Raw genomic sequence first — 12303 nt, 5'->3', positions numbered from 1 at the left:
ATAATCTTTAAGTACACACACTGGGCTGATACAGCTGTGGAGCCATGGGATGTGTGAATTGCAATGCAGTAGACAAATCCGCAAAAGCCATTTCTCCAATGAGCTCCTTGAAATATTAATGCAATTGGTCATGGAATAAAGAGATTTGCCCTACGTGGTGAGAGTACATCTCCCCTGTGCAACATATCTGGATACCACAGAGCTTTGGCAGGTTCCTGCTGCCAACAACAGACTTTCAGCTGATGTCATTCCTGGCAAGAGATCAGGAAATGGTGCTATTTGAAAAAAAATACAAAAATGCAATTAATGTTTAAAATGTATTGGTCCAGACACACTGTACTTGAATGGTGATTCTGTAAATGTATTGGCAAAAGATAAAGAGGATTGTATTGGCAGAGGTTGGGAATGAATTATCATAGCACTCTGAGCAGAGTAATCTAAACTCCCAAGTTTGGTTAAACAATGAGACGTCATTTGCAGAATTTGTAAAAAAGTTTGCACATTTGGAATCCTGCGGTTGCTCGGTCAAGGGAATATGTGCCTATGACATCAAAACTTCATCTTCCTCACCCATCTGCATGATAATGGAGTCTTGCATAGATATTGCTACTTGGGACTAGAAGGTGTCTGCAGTATGTAACCCATTGAGATTTATAGTGCACTATATGGATTCCATTCCTCCAACTGTACATGACCTCACACATTGCCTCAAGAGGAGTGGTAGACCTACTAAGTGCAGATCAAGACCTGGGAGAACCTGTCCAGGATCCTTTTTACTACCAAAAATAAACAGATAAGGGCCTGTCTTCTTCAGTAAGATACTTAAAGTATAAATAATTCATAACAAATGTTTTCCCTGGTCTCCTCGGCAACAAGGTTTTATTGTTATAATTATGGCCAGTTCACGAGGTTCTAAATGTTCATTTGATTATTGTTCCTCATTACTCTTTGTATGTTGAATGATTATAATAAAAATAATTGTAAACCAAAACAAGTGTCAGATAAAACATTTTATCCTGAATTTGTGCCAGTGAAATAAATGACAACATTCTGACATGTCTACACCTCGGGGTCAATATTTTATTGTGAGGACCCTGAAATGAGTCAATATTTCAATATTACTTTACTTTTTCCTTGCTGTTAATTAACAGGAACACATGGCTCCCAGCACTATATCCACGTGAAGCTTTACCAATCTGCTGGTGTTGCATGAGTAAAGGCTGCAAATGCTTTAGGCAGAGATTGTTAGTGGAATATTGTGCATGTAGGGAAGCTATCAATTGTTTTCCTGCTGATGCACTTTGCTTAGAAAATGTTTTCCCTGCAATTCATAGTGAATCATCCTCAATGTGCTTGTTGCGCAAAAAGTATTTTGTGGATATAGAATCATGATTCAAGCATCACAGAGGAGCTAACATGCAGAAATAATTGAAGCGACCAGATCTTTAATGTGACTAGCGCCAAGCGTTAGAGCTCCATGCCTCAACTGGCTGGAAAAGTAACCCTTAGAGAATAATTTCAGTGAATCAGAGGCTATTTTTTTCAGTGATGTTCTGTCCTTCCAGTTTAGGAAAAAACACAAGAAGTCTTTTGATTTTTTTAAAACAAAATAAAAATATTACAATAAACCAAATAAGATATAAATTATACATAAGCATAAAGAAACCAAAGGCATAATGACATTTTATATACCTCTATAACGTCTCCTCCAAGATGTTGCCTTTCAAGACTGAAGAGCTCAAGCTTGTCTAATCATTGCTCATAGCTCATTCCTCTAACATTAATTTTCTTGTTCTCCAGTACACTATCTTTAAGACTTGAACAACCCCTTATATTGTGATGCTCAGAACTGTATGCAATTCTCTAAGGAGTGGCCTGATCATGGCACTATATAGCTAGAGTATGAGATCTGAAGAATCTAAACTCAACTGATTTGGCAATATAGCCAAACATCGTGTTAGCCCCCAACTTGGTGTTGTCTGCAAATGTAATTGCCTTACAGTGAAAAGAGAAATAGTAGAAATCAACTGCTTAAACATTATTTAACATTTTACTTTATATGTTTATTTTTGTTGTATTAGGTTAATAATATACAAAAAGCTGTATGGATATTTGAAGAGTGTTACAACTATGATTTTGGTGTGTGTTTCAAGTTTGTGGTATCTTAACTGAAACATGAAATAAATGATGAACCCTGCAAGACCTGAATATCCCTCAATCTGTAGCTAACCTATGCATCAAGATCACACTTTTAAAAAAGCTAGGTGTAATATGATAGAAACTCTTATAACACCTATCTGAACCTTCTTTTTTTTTATTATCCACACCCTTAGCCCAGCAATAATCCTACATTAAATACAGCTAAAGCCTAGTGACCTAAAATCGCCTTTGTAATAATGCAAGCCATTCCCTGTAGGAATGGGGATAAAAAATGGGCAATGGGTTTAGAGAGTCAGATGTTAGTAAATATGTATCAAAAATATAGTCTCTTGTTTCATAAAGTGTTACACACGTGTTACTTAAGGTGTTCATTAGAAAGGTTATTATTACTGCTATTCTACGAACAAATACTGAAAGTAAGATAACCCATAGTCAATGCAAGGCTATTGGTGATGTGTTATAAATGCTTTCAAAATTGTGTCACTGTTTTATTTGAGTGCCTGACAGGGAATTCTCTGATATATCCAACAAGGGAACTCTCCTCTTGCATCTCCTTAGAGCTATGTCTTGGAATCAAAACTGTGAGACAAATGCTATTCTCAAAGACCGGTAGACACATTAACTCCTCTCATTTTCTATCTCCCCCGTTCATATGCAGATTTGCAATTTCCAAACATTTTGGGGCTGTATTCCTGCATTTTCAGTCTCTATTTTTATCCCTCCTAACAAGCCATTTATTTGAAAGCTGCTGTGAGATGTGCTTCTGATGTATTGCTCACTGAAGCAGTTGCACATGTCAAATGTTCACTCTCTTCAGCAAACATTCAGAGCACAAGCCAACTCCAGATGGAAGCCTCCAGTATTTTTTTCCTATTCTCCAAGAGCACAAGTAACTTGTGTTTGCTGTTTATTCAGCTGTACCATACTTACCATTCTTCAAAAGCACCTTTAGTAACACAGTACAAAGATAAATATTTGCGAAAACTATTTGCAAGCAAAAAAATGGAAATCTTAAAAAATTATTGAAATTAACATGAATGTTTAATTCTACTTTATCTTTTTTTCCATATCTTTGTTCCAAGACCATCCCCATATCTTGGGATAAGACCCCAGAAAGGGAATTATACAATGATGATAATAATCCTTGTATTTAATATAGTACATTATCATGCTATGAAGATATCACAAAGCTCTTTAAAAGATTTTACTGTAAAGTGTAATGACTGTGTATTTCTAGCAAACATAGCAGCCAGTGTTCAGCACAGCAGTGCCCACAAACAGCCAATGAAATGAGTGACTGATTGTGTTTGAGGATTGTTGGCCAGGACACTGTGAGAACCGGCCGCCTTTGTTTGAGTAGTGCTATGGGATCTTTAACATCCAAATGAATCGGCAGATGGGACCAGCAGTTTAACATCCCATCTGAAGAACGGCACCTCTGACAATGCAGCATACCCTCAGTAAACTGTGTTACTGCATTGAAGTCAGCATAAAGTGTGAATTCGAAGTCACAACGTTGGGCTTTAACCCACAATCTTCTGACTCACAGGCAAGAGTTCTACCAGCTGACAAACTTAAGAGTATAAAGAAAAGGGTTTGTCTGACAACAAGTGAGCAGCTTGGTAAACTGACACAATGTCAGCAACGTCGGTTGCCCATCCTGACAGTGACATGGATTGTGGTTATCTGTAGTTATAAAACTCAGATTTGACTGATTTGTTTCCTAGTTTGGTGAGGTTCAGCTCTCTGCTGGATGCTACCCTGCTGTATTATAAATGGGCTGAATTATTCTCAGTTTGTACAAGCGCGGAGATCTCTATTTTCAACTGCAGTGTATTTATATCAGCAGTGTGTGTTTACAATCACTTAAAAAAATGAAGAGCACTCACATGAGTACTTTGTAGTAATGGAGAGATTTTCATTATAATCATTGTTTGTCAATCTCAATAACACAGATGCTAATATTCTCCTATTTCCAGTAAAGCAAAGCTGTATCATAGAAATGCAGGCTGCTCTTCTCAGTAATTTGCAATATGGTTGGAAACTCTGGTACAGTTTAAAGGTGGTAATCTGCCTAAACGGTAGTTGTTCAAGTACAATGCTGGGCACGCATTAGGATTTTAGTTGCTGCAATGTGTGAAAAATAAGGTTCTATAAAAGGCATTGATTTAATTTCTCTGTACTAATGCAGAGATAACTGGGACAAATGGCAAGCGATAATGTTTGTAAAACAATACTAGTAGAAATGTAGACTTTTAATCCGAATAACGTGCTATAGGTTATAGCCCAGTGATGAAATGATTAGCCTCGGGATTTGAAGGTGCAGGTGGGAGGCATTGGCATAAGGACAGGATATCAATGTGTGGTAAGGCATGTGCTGCTCACACAGAATTTTAGTGATGCGTAAAGTGTACGTCGTTGCTGCATTCACCTGGAATTATATACATTTACACTGCAAAAGGAGACCATTTGACTAATCAGATTTGTACTAGCTCTCAGAGCTGCACTTTAAATCCCACTGCCCTGCACTTTCCCCACACCTTTGCAAGCCTCTATCTTTCATATACCTATCGACATCCCTCTTGAAACCCACACCATACTCTATCTCTACCATTTGATTTGAATGGGCATTCCACATCCCAACAACCCTCTGAGTGAAAACATTTTCAGAAGCTCTCTTTTGCTCTACTTTTGACTATCTTATATCTATGCCCCAAAGTCACTGACTCACAAAATCAGTTTTTCCCTACGACGACAACAACAAGATTCCATTTATAGAGCGCCTTTCATGTCGGGAGGACGTCCCAAGGCGCTGTACAGTAGTGTCAGGACCCAAGCGCTGACACCATCAGCATCCAAGGCTGCACTCTCCACCTCTCAAAGCCAGTCAGGAACCTCGGCGTTTTGTTCGACCCTGAGCTGTCCTTTCTCCCTCACATCCGCACCACAACTGGCACCGCCTTCCATCACCTCCGGAATATCGCCAGACTACGGCACTACCTCACCCCTCACGCTGCTGAAACCCTGGTCCACGCCTTTGTCACCTCAAGGCTGGACTATGGGAACTCTCTCCTCGCCGGCCTTCCCACCACCTCCCTCCACAAGCTGCAGGTCATTCAGAACTCTGCAGCTCGTGTACTGTCCCGCACCAGGCTTCGCGATCACATCACTCCCACCCTCGCTCGCCTCCACTGGCTCCCCATCCCCCAGAGGATTGATTTCAAGATCCTCATCCTCACCTACAAGGCCATTCACGGCCTCGCTCCCTCCTACCTCTCCAACCTACTATCCCCTACCTACCTGCCCGTACCCTCCGTTCCTCTGGCTCCGGTCTGCTCCACGTCCCCCGCCCCAACCGCCCTACTATCGGTGGTCGGGCCTTCAGCCTCTCAGCCCCCAGGCTCTGGAACTCCATCCCCCAGTGCCTTCGCCGCCTCCTCCCTTTCCTCCTTCAAGGCCGGTCTCAAACCTTTCTCTTTGACCGTGCCTTCAGCTCCCCTCTCGACTCTCTTCCTCCTCCTCGCTCCCTCCCTTCCCTCCCCTCACCCTGACCATTTCCCCCTCCTCTCTCCCTCCCTTCCCTCCCCTCACCCTGACCATTTCCCCCCTGCTCGGGTCATGACCCAACTGTGCAGCGCCTTGGGACGTCCTCCTGACGTGAAAGGCGCTCTATAAGTGGAATCTTGTTGTTGTTGTTGTTGTTGTAGGGGGGAAATGGTCAGGTTGAGGGGAGGGAAGGGAGGGAGCGAGGAGGGGGTAGAGAGTCGAGAGGGGAGCTGAAGGCACGGTCAAAGAGAAAGGTCTTGAGACCAGTTTTGAAGGAGGAAAGGGAGGAAGCGGCGAAGGCACTGGGGGATAGAGTTCCAGAGCCTCGGGGCTGAGAGGCTGAAGGCCCGGCCACCGATAGTAGGGCAGTTGGGGCGGGGGGATGTGGAGCAGACCGGAGCCAGAGGAACGGAGGGTACGGGCAGGTAGGTAGGGGGATAGTAGATCAGAGAGGTAGGAGGGAGCAAGGCCGTGAATGGCCTTGTAGGTGAGGATGAGGATCTTGAATTCGAAGGTGAGGATGAGGATCTTGAATTCACCAACCATCAAAAAACCCCTCAAAATTTTGCACAAAATAAAAATACAGTCACTGACCTTTATAGAAAACAGTGAAGTTCTTTCAGACATTTTGATCCAATAAGATACTAAATGAAGAATTATTTATTATAGTAGACACGTTGGATATCATGCTAATAATGCTGGTTAAATTAGAAGTGGTTTTGCTTGCAGTGAAAATGTGTGGGATTAGAAATTGTCCTATTTGTGTCTATGATACATAATACCTCTGACCTTTCATAGAATTGTAAATTCTTAATGTCAGTAATAGTGCTTGACTCTATTAAAATCACAGGGTATTAATCTCTATCATTTTAGGATTTCAAGAGTCTATTGTATAAATATGGGATCTTAATCCTATTAATGTGTAACAATTTACAGTTCTGAATTGCTTTTTTGTTCATGGTGCAGATCTTCATAAAACTGCACTGTGTTAATGTCAGGATTCATATTACTGTAATCCATGGGCTGCTAGGAGAAATGAAAGTTATATGTTTTACACCTCAGTCAGATATAAATGCAAAGCTCGCTATTAAAAATGCTGGTTATAAATCTCTGTGATATATTTTGCCACCGCCAGGCCCAATGTTACAAATGGAGCTTATAAACCATGGTTGTTTCTATTATTGAAGGGTTCTGTGTTAGACGTGCATGCTATACATCCGAGTAAATTGTATTACTGTTGAGCCTTCTATTAGCAACTTAGATATTAATCACGCAAAGGAGTATTAGTCCAAGGCATCCAGAGGAAATATTCATCTCAGTAACATAGCACTGAATGGAATGTCTACTCAAATACAAGATGCTACTTAAATAAATTCTAACAGTGAGTAATTCTCTTGGGTAAATCAACAATAATTTATAATTGTGCAGTGCTTCATATTGGGGAAGTCAGGGTATTCATCAAAGTACTGTGAATGGATTGAGGACTATCCAGTAGAAATGTGAAATCAATAATATGTAGAATAGCAGGAGTGTATTTGGAATGAAAGTATCAATAGGCATCTGTAATAATTCAAAAATATCTTGGGAAATGGACAACACAGAACTGTCTAGTTGAAATCTAGTACAATACAATTCAGTTATACCATGTCACGATTGTCAATTGAGCAGAATGTACTGTAAACCATTCTATTGAAACCATGGCACATTAATCACAGAAATTTGTATCATTCAGGGCTTTGATTAAAATACATATGCATAGTATTAAATTCAGCAATATATGGGACAGTTAGGTTTGAACTACAAAATTACAAAATACATGTATAAGGTAGTTTGCAATAGTAGATCAATCTTTTGGGAAATAGAGGGTCTCAAAGTGCTTCGTGGTGGGTACAAAAAGGAACATTCCCTTAATAACTTTGTAGCCATATATATTATTGCTAAGATTATGGTTAATTGTTATTAACAACCACAGCTTTCATTTTGCATCATATGCTTACATAAGATAACATCTCCGAGCGCTTCACAGTGGTGGAATCAGACGCTAAGCAAGAATGAAAGGAGAGAACCAAGTAAAAAGAGATACGATTGAAGACAGAGGTTTTAAGGTGAGGTTGAAAAGCGTATAGTGAGGGTATGCAGCAGAGGGCAGAGGCATGCAATGCCAAAGGTTGGGTTGCAATGGCTGAAGGTTCAGCCATTAATGGTGCGAATGCACAACAGGGCCATGTTAACTGAGTGGAGGGGTGAGCAGATGTGTGGGGTATGAAAAGATCAAAGAGACATGGAAGTGCTAGGATGTGAAGGGTTTATAAGGAAGGGTGAGAATCTTGAATTCAATCAGAGAGCCATTTGGCGCCTGGTGAAGATTGAATTCTTGGGTTGATGAATTAAAAGGAAGGGAACAAAATAAAGATGTAATTTGCTATTTTGCTGAGATGTGAGACTATGGTGGTGGGGTGCAAAGGGTCGGGGCAGAATCATTGTCATTGAAATGCTAGGAAGTAAGCACTAATATGAAGAAAACTACCCTAGATAGGATTAAATCAGAATTTAATTGATGTAATATCTGTGACCCTGATCTCATTAGTTTAGATAAAGAAAGAAAAAAGAAAGGAAATGCATTTCATTGCACTTTATCACGTCAAAATGTCTAAGAGTATTTCACAGGTAATTACCATCAAATTCTTTCTGCTGTTTCAAGTTTTGTCCCCATTGGGAAATACCACCATAGTCTTAATTAATCGTGGCAAACTGGCTTCCAAAGTAGGACTGAATTTTCCCAAATCAGCAAATATGAATGCAATATTATTGAGAAGACCAAAAGCAGAATAGAATCAAAATCTACTGGGATGTCTCCCATGGATAAATAGCTTGCTGACAATCTCAGTTTCAGATGAAACTTTAGCTAGGTTTGTGAGTGTGAACAGTCATAGAACTGTACCTCAGCACAAGCAATGTCAGCAACTCTAAGGTGATATGCCTGGCAGTGGAATGCTGGAATTAGATCAATCCTCTGTGGTGGTCTTGGTTGTATAATTCCTGAATCAAACAGTTCTGAGGTGCTCCAAGGCATGATTAAATGAGAAAGCCTGGGTCATCAGCAGGACTTGAAGGGGTAATAATAATAATAATAATAATAATAATAATAATAGTAATAATAATAATAATCCTTGTATTTGATATAGTGCTTTTCACATCTTCTAGATGTCTCAAAGAGCTTCATAGAATAAGCTGTAAAGTGAATTGACTGTATATTTGTGGGCTAAACAGACTGGGTAGACCAGTCATTAAGGGTAGACATGCTTCCATTCCTAGTAATCCTACAAGTGCTGTGCCTCTCACCAGGACACTTACCTGTTCCTGGTACCTGTCATCCACTTAGTAAGGGCTCAAACCTGTGCTTGTTGGATATAAAATTACCATCTAGTATCCATTTCCCTTAGGGTAAATAAGTCAAGCTAAACCAGCTCCAAGGTGACATGCTTGGCAATGGAATGTCAGAATGAACTCAATCTATGGTGATCTTGATCTTCCAGTTCCTCAGCCTGGCAAGTCCACAATACTTCAGGACATGGCTGATGACAAGCCAGCCAGCCTCAGTCTTGGAAGGGCAGACTTAGTCACCCGTGGGGAGGCAAGGATTATTCCCGCTCTGCAAGCCAAGTTTCTAATGGGCAGGGTGGCCCTAGATGGATAATCAGTGGAAAGTTTGCTACCCAATGCAAGCTATAGGGTTTTTAGCTTGTTAAACTCCAGCAGTGCCCCAAAGCACATTCACAGGTCTCCCAGCCATGGCTCTTGCCAGCTAATGTTGCACCTAATGTTCTCTGGAATTACTTAACCAGGGAGTTATTGTGTATTTCATTCCAGACATGGGAATTTTTATGGGGAATGTGTAGGTGGCATGCATGGAATTCTCAGTCTGTTTTGGATTCTCTTAAGCATGGAGTTGGGTTTCTACATGTATCTGACCAACCAAAATAAAATTCCTATAAACCAAAAGCTCTATAAGGTAAATGAGTAACGTGATCGCAGCAGGACAAGGACAAGCAATGGGAAACATGTTACACAGTGCACTATCCAGAAACAGCAAATTAGTCTTCTCCACTCCCTGCCCAGGAAATTGCATCTAAAGGGTAAAAATATGACTACATGCTTTCAGCATTTTCTATTTTAATCCCAAAGGTCAGATTAAATTTAAAATGCTGATTTTTCTATTATTTTCTGAACTGATGTTGTTGATTAAAACTGCTGAATCGGTCCATGGTCTTGATTTCAGTAACATAAGAATAAGTCAAAGCAGAACAGCTGTGCTGTCCATGGTCCTGATATATATGGTAAACATGGAAGAAGTTCTGCTGATAATAATAATAATCCTTGCATTTGATATAACGCCTTATCACATCTTCAAGACGTCTCAAAACGCTTCACAGAATATACTGTAAAGTGAATTGACTGTATATTTTGTGGTTGAAACGCGGCAGCCAATTGCGCACAGCAGTTTCCTTCAAACAGTCGTGGATTGAAGTGACCAATTTTGGGGGGTTTTTGAAAAAATTATTATCTCCGGAAAAGATCCACTAACAGCCAGGTTCTTACTTACTGCTAGGTAAACAGAGGTGCGTGGAGTAAAAAAACTTGCCCAACATTCGCCCTGCCAGGAATCGAACCCAGGTCTCTTGCTTAATAAATAAAATAATCCTTGCATTTGATATAGCGTTTTTCACATCTTCCAGGGATATTGTCGATAATACATCAACAATAAATTGCATTGATACAATGCCTTTCACATTAGAACGATATTTCAAAGCACTTCACAGGACAACTGTAAAGCAGATTGACTGTGCAGTTTCTAAGAAAATACAGCAGTTAATTTGTGCACAGCAATGCCCCACAAATAGAGTGGAGTCCTGTAGTGATTTGATTAAAGTACTTGCCTCATCACTGAGAGGACTTGGGTTCGATTCCAAAGCAGGGCGAAACCTTAGGCCAGTTTCCTTACTCCACACTCCTCTGTTTACTTAGCAATAAGTAGGAACCCGGTTATTAGTTGATTGATGGATCGCTTTTCCAGGGATAATAATCCTTTTTAAAAAAAAATAAAGTGATTATTTGGTCACTCAATCCATGACTGTTTTGGGGGAACTGATGTGTGCAATTGGCTGCTGTGTTTTCCCAACAAAATAAACAGTCAATTCATTTTATAGTATATTCTGTGAAGTGCTTTGAGACATCTTGGTGATAAGGCACCATATCAATTGCAAGGATATTATTACAAATATCCAAGAAGTAAATGACCAGACTCAACTTGGACTTTCCCCATAGTGTTGGCCTTGCTATTATTGACCAGAACAGCAGAAGAAACTCGCTTCTTTTTTCAAATAGTGTCATTAAATCTTTGATAAACACTTGAACAGGCAAATATTTAATTATTCCTCTGAAGGACTGCAATGCAATGCACCTCCACACCTCTGCATTGGATAGTCAACCTGGACTGAGAACTCAAGTCCTGACTTGTATTTGTCCTCCCGACGTGAAAGGCGCTCTATAAATGCAATCTTGTTGTTGTTGTTGATGACAAGCCTTACCACATCATCAAAATGTCACAAAGCACTTTGCAGAATTTACTGTAGCGTGTAGTGACTGTGCGGTTTGTGCGCAAACACTGTTTGCACACAACAATTGCCTCACTAAAAGCCATGAAGTGGTCCATTTTATCTGGAGGATTATTGGCCAGGGGCACTGGGGGGGAAAAAAACCTCTCTTCTCTTTCCTAAGACGTGGTTGAGACGTCTCAAAGCGCTTCACAATAATATACTGTAAAGTGCATTGACTGTATTTTGTGGGTGACCTGTTCTAAACTCTCAAATGTCAGGTCAGAATTGCACAGCAGGAAGTTGGAGGGATTTAGGACCCGGAGTGTTGATCTGTCTGTCGGTGTGGCTGAGAGCTCAGGGAAAATTCATGAAGTGCAATTTTTTTTTCTCTGGGATTATAGGCTCGACAAACAGCACAGCACTGACTGCCCGGCGCACACACCGGGATCAGTGGCTCAGCAGCAGCAGCTCAGCCCAGCACAGCACAGCACAGCAGCCCAGCACAGCACAGCACAGCAGCCCAGCCCAGCACAGCACAGCAGCCCAGCACAGCCCAGCACAGCTCAGCCCAGCACAGCTCAGCCCAGCAGCTCAGCTCAGCCCAGCCCAGCCCAGCCCAGCACAGCTCAGCCCAGCCCAGCACAGCTCAGCCCAGCCCAGCACAGCTCAGCTCAGCCCAGCACAGCTCAGCAGCCCAGCCCAGCAGCCCAGCCCAGCAGCCCAGCACAGCCCAGCACAGCAGCCCAGCACAGCAGCCCAGCCCAGCACAGCAGCCCAGCCCAGCCCAGCACAGCAGCCCAGCCCAGCCCAGCACAGCAGCCCAGCCCAGCCCAGCACAGCAGCCCAGCCCAGCCCAGCACAGCAGCCCAGCCCAGCCCAGCAGCCCAGCCCAGCACAGCAGCCCAGCCCAGCAGCTCAGCCCAGCACAGCAGCCCAGCCCAGCAGCCCAGCACAGCAGCCCAGCACAGCCCAGCCCAGCCCAGCACAGCAGCCCAGCCCA

This window comes from Callorhinchus milii, unplaced genomic scaffold (assembly GCF_018977255.1).
Source record: "Callorhinchus milii isolate IMCB2004 unplaced genomic scaffold, IMCB_Cmil_1.0 Scaffold1, whole genome shotgun sequence".
Classification (NCBI taxonomy): domain Eukaryota; kingdom Metazoa; phylum Chordata; class Chondrichthyes; order Chimaeriformes; family Callorhinchidae; genus Callorhinchus; species Callorhinchus milii.
Note: the sequence above shows the minus strand (reverse complement) of the source record.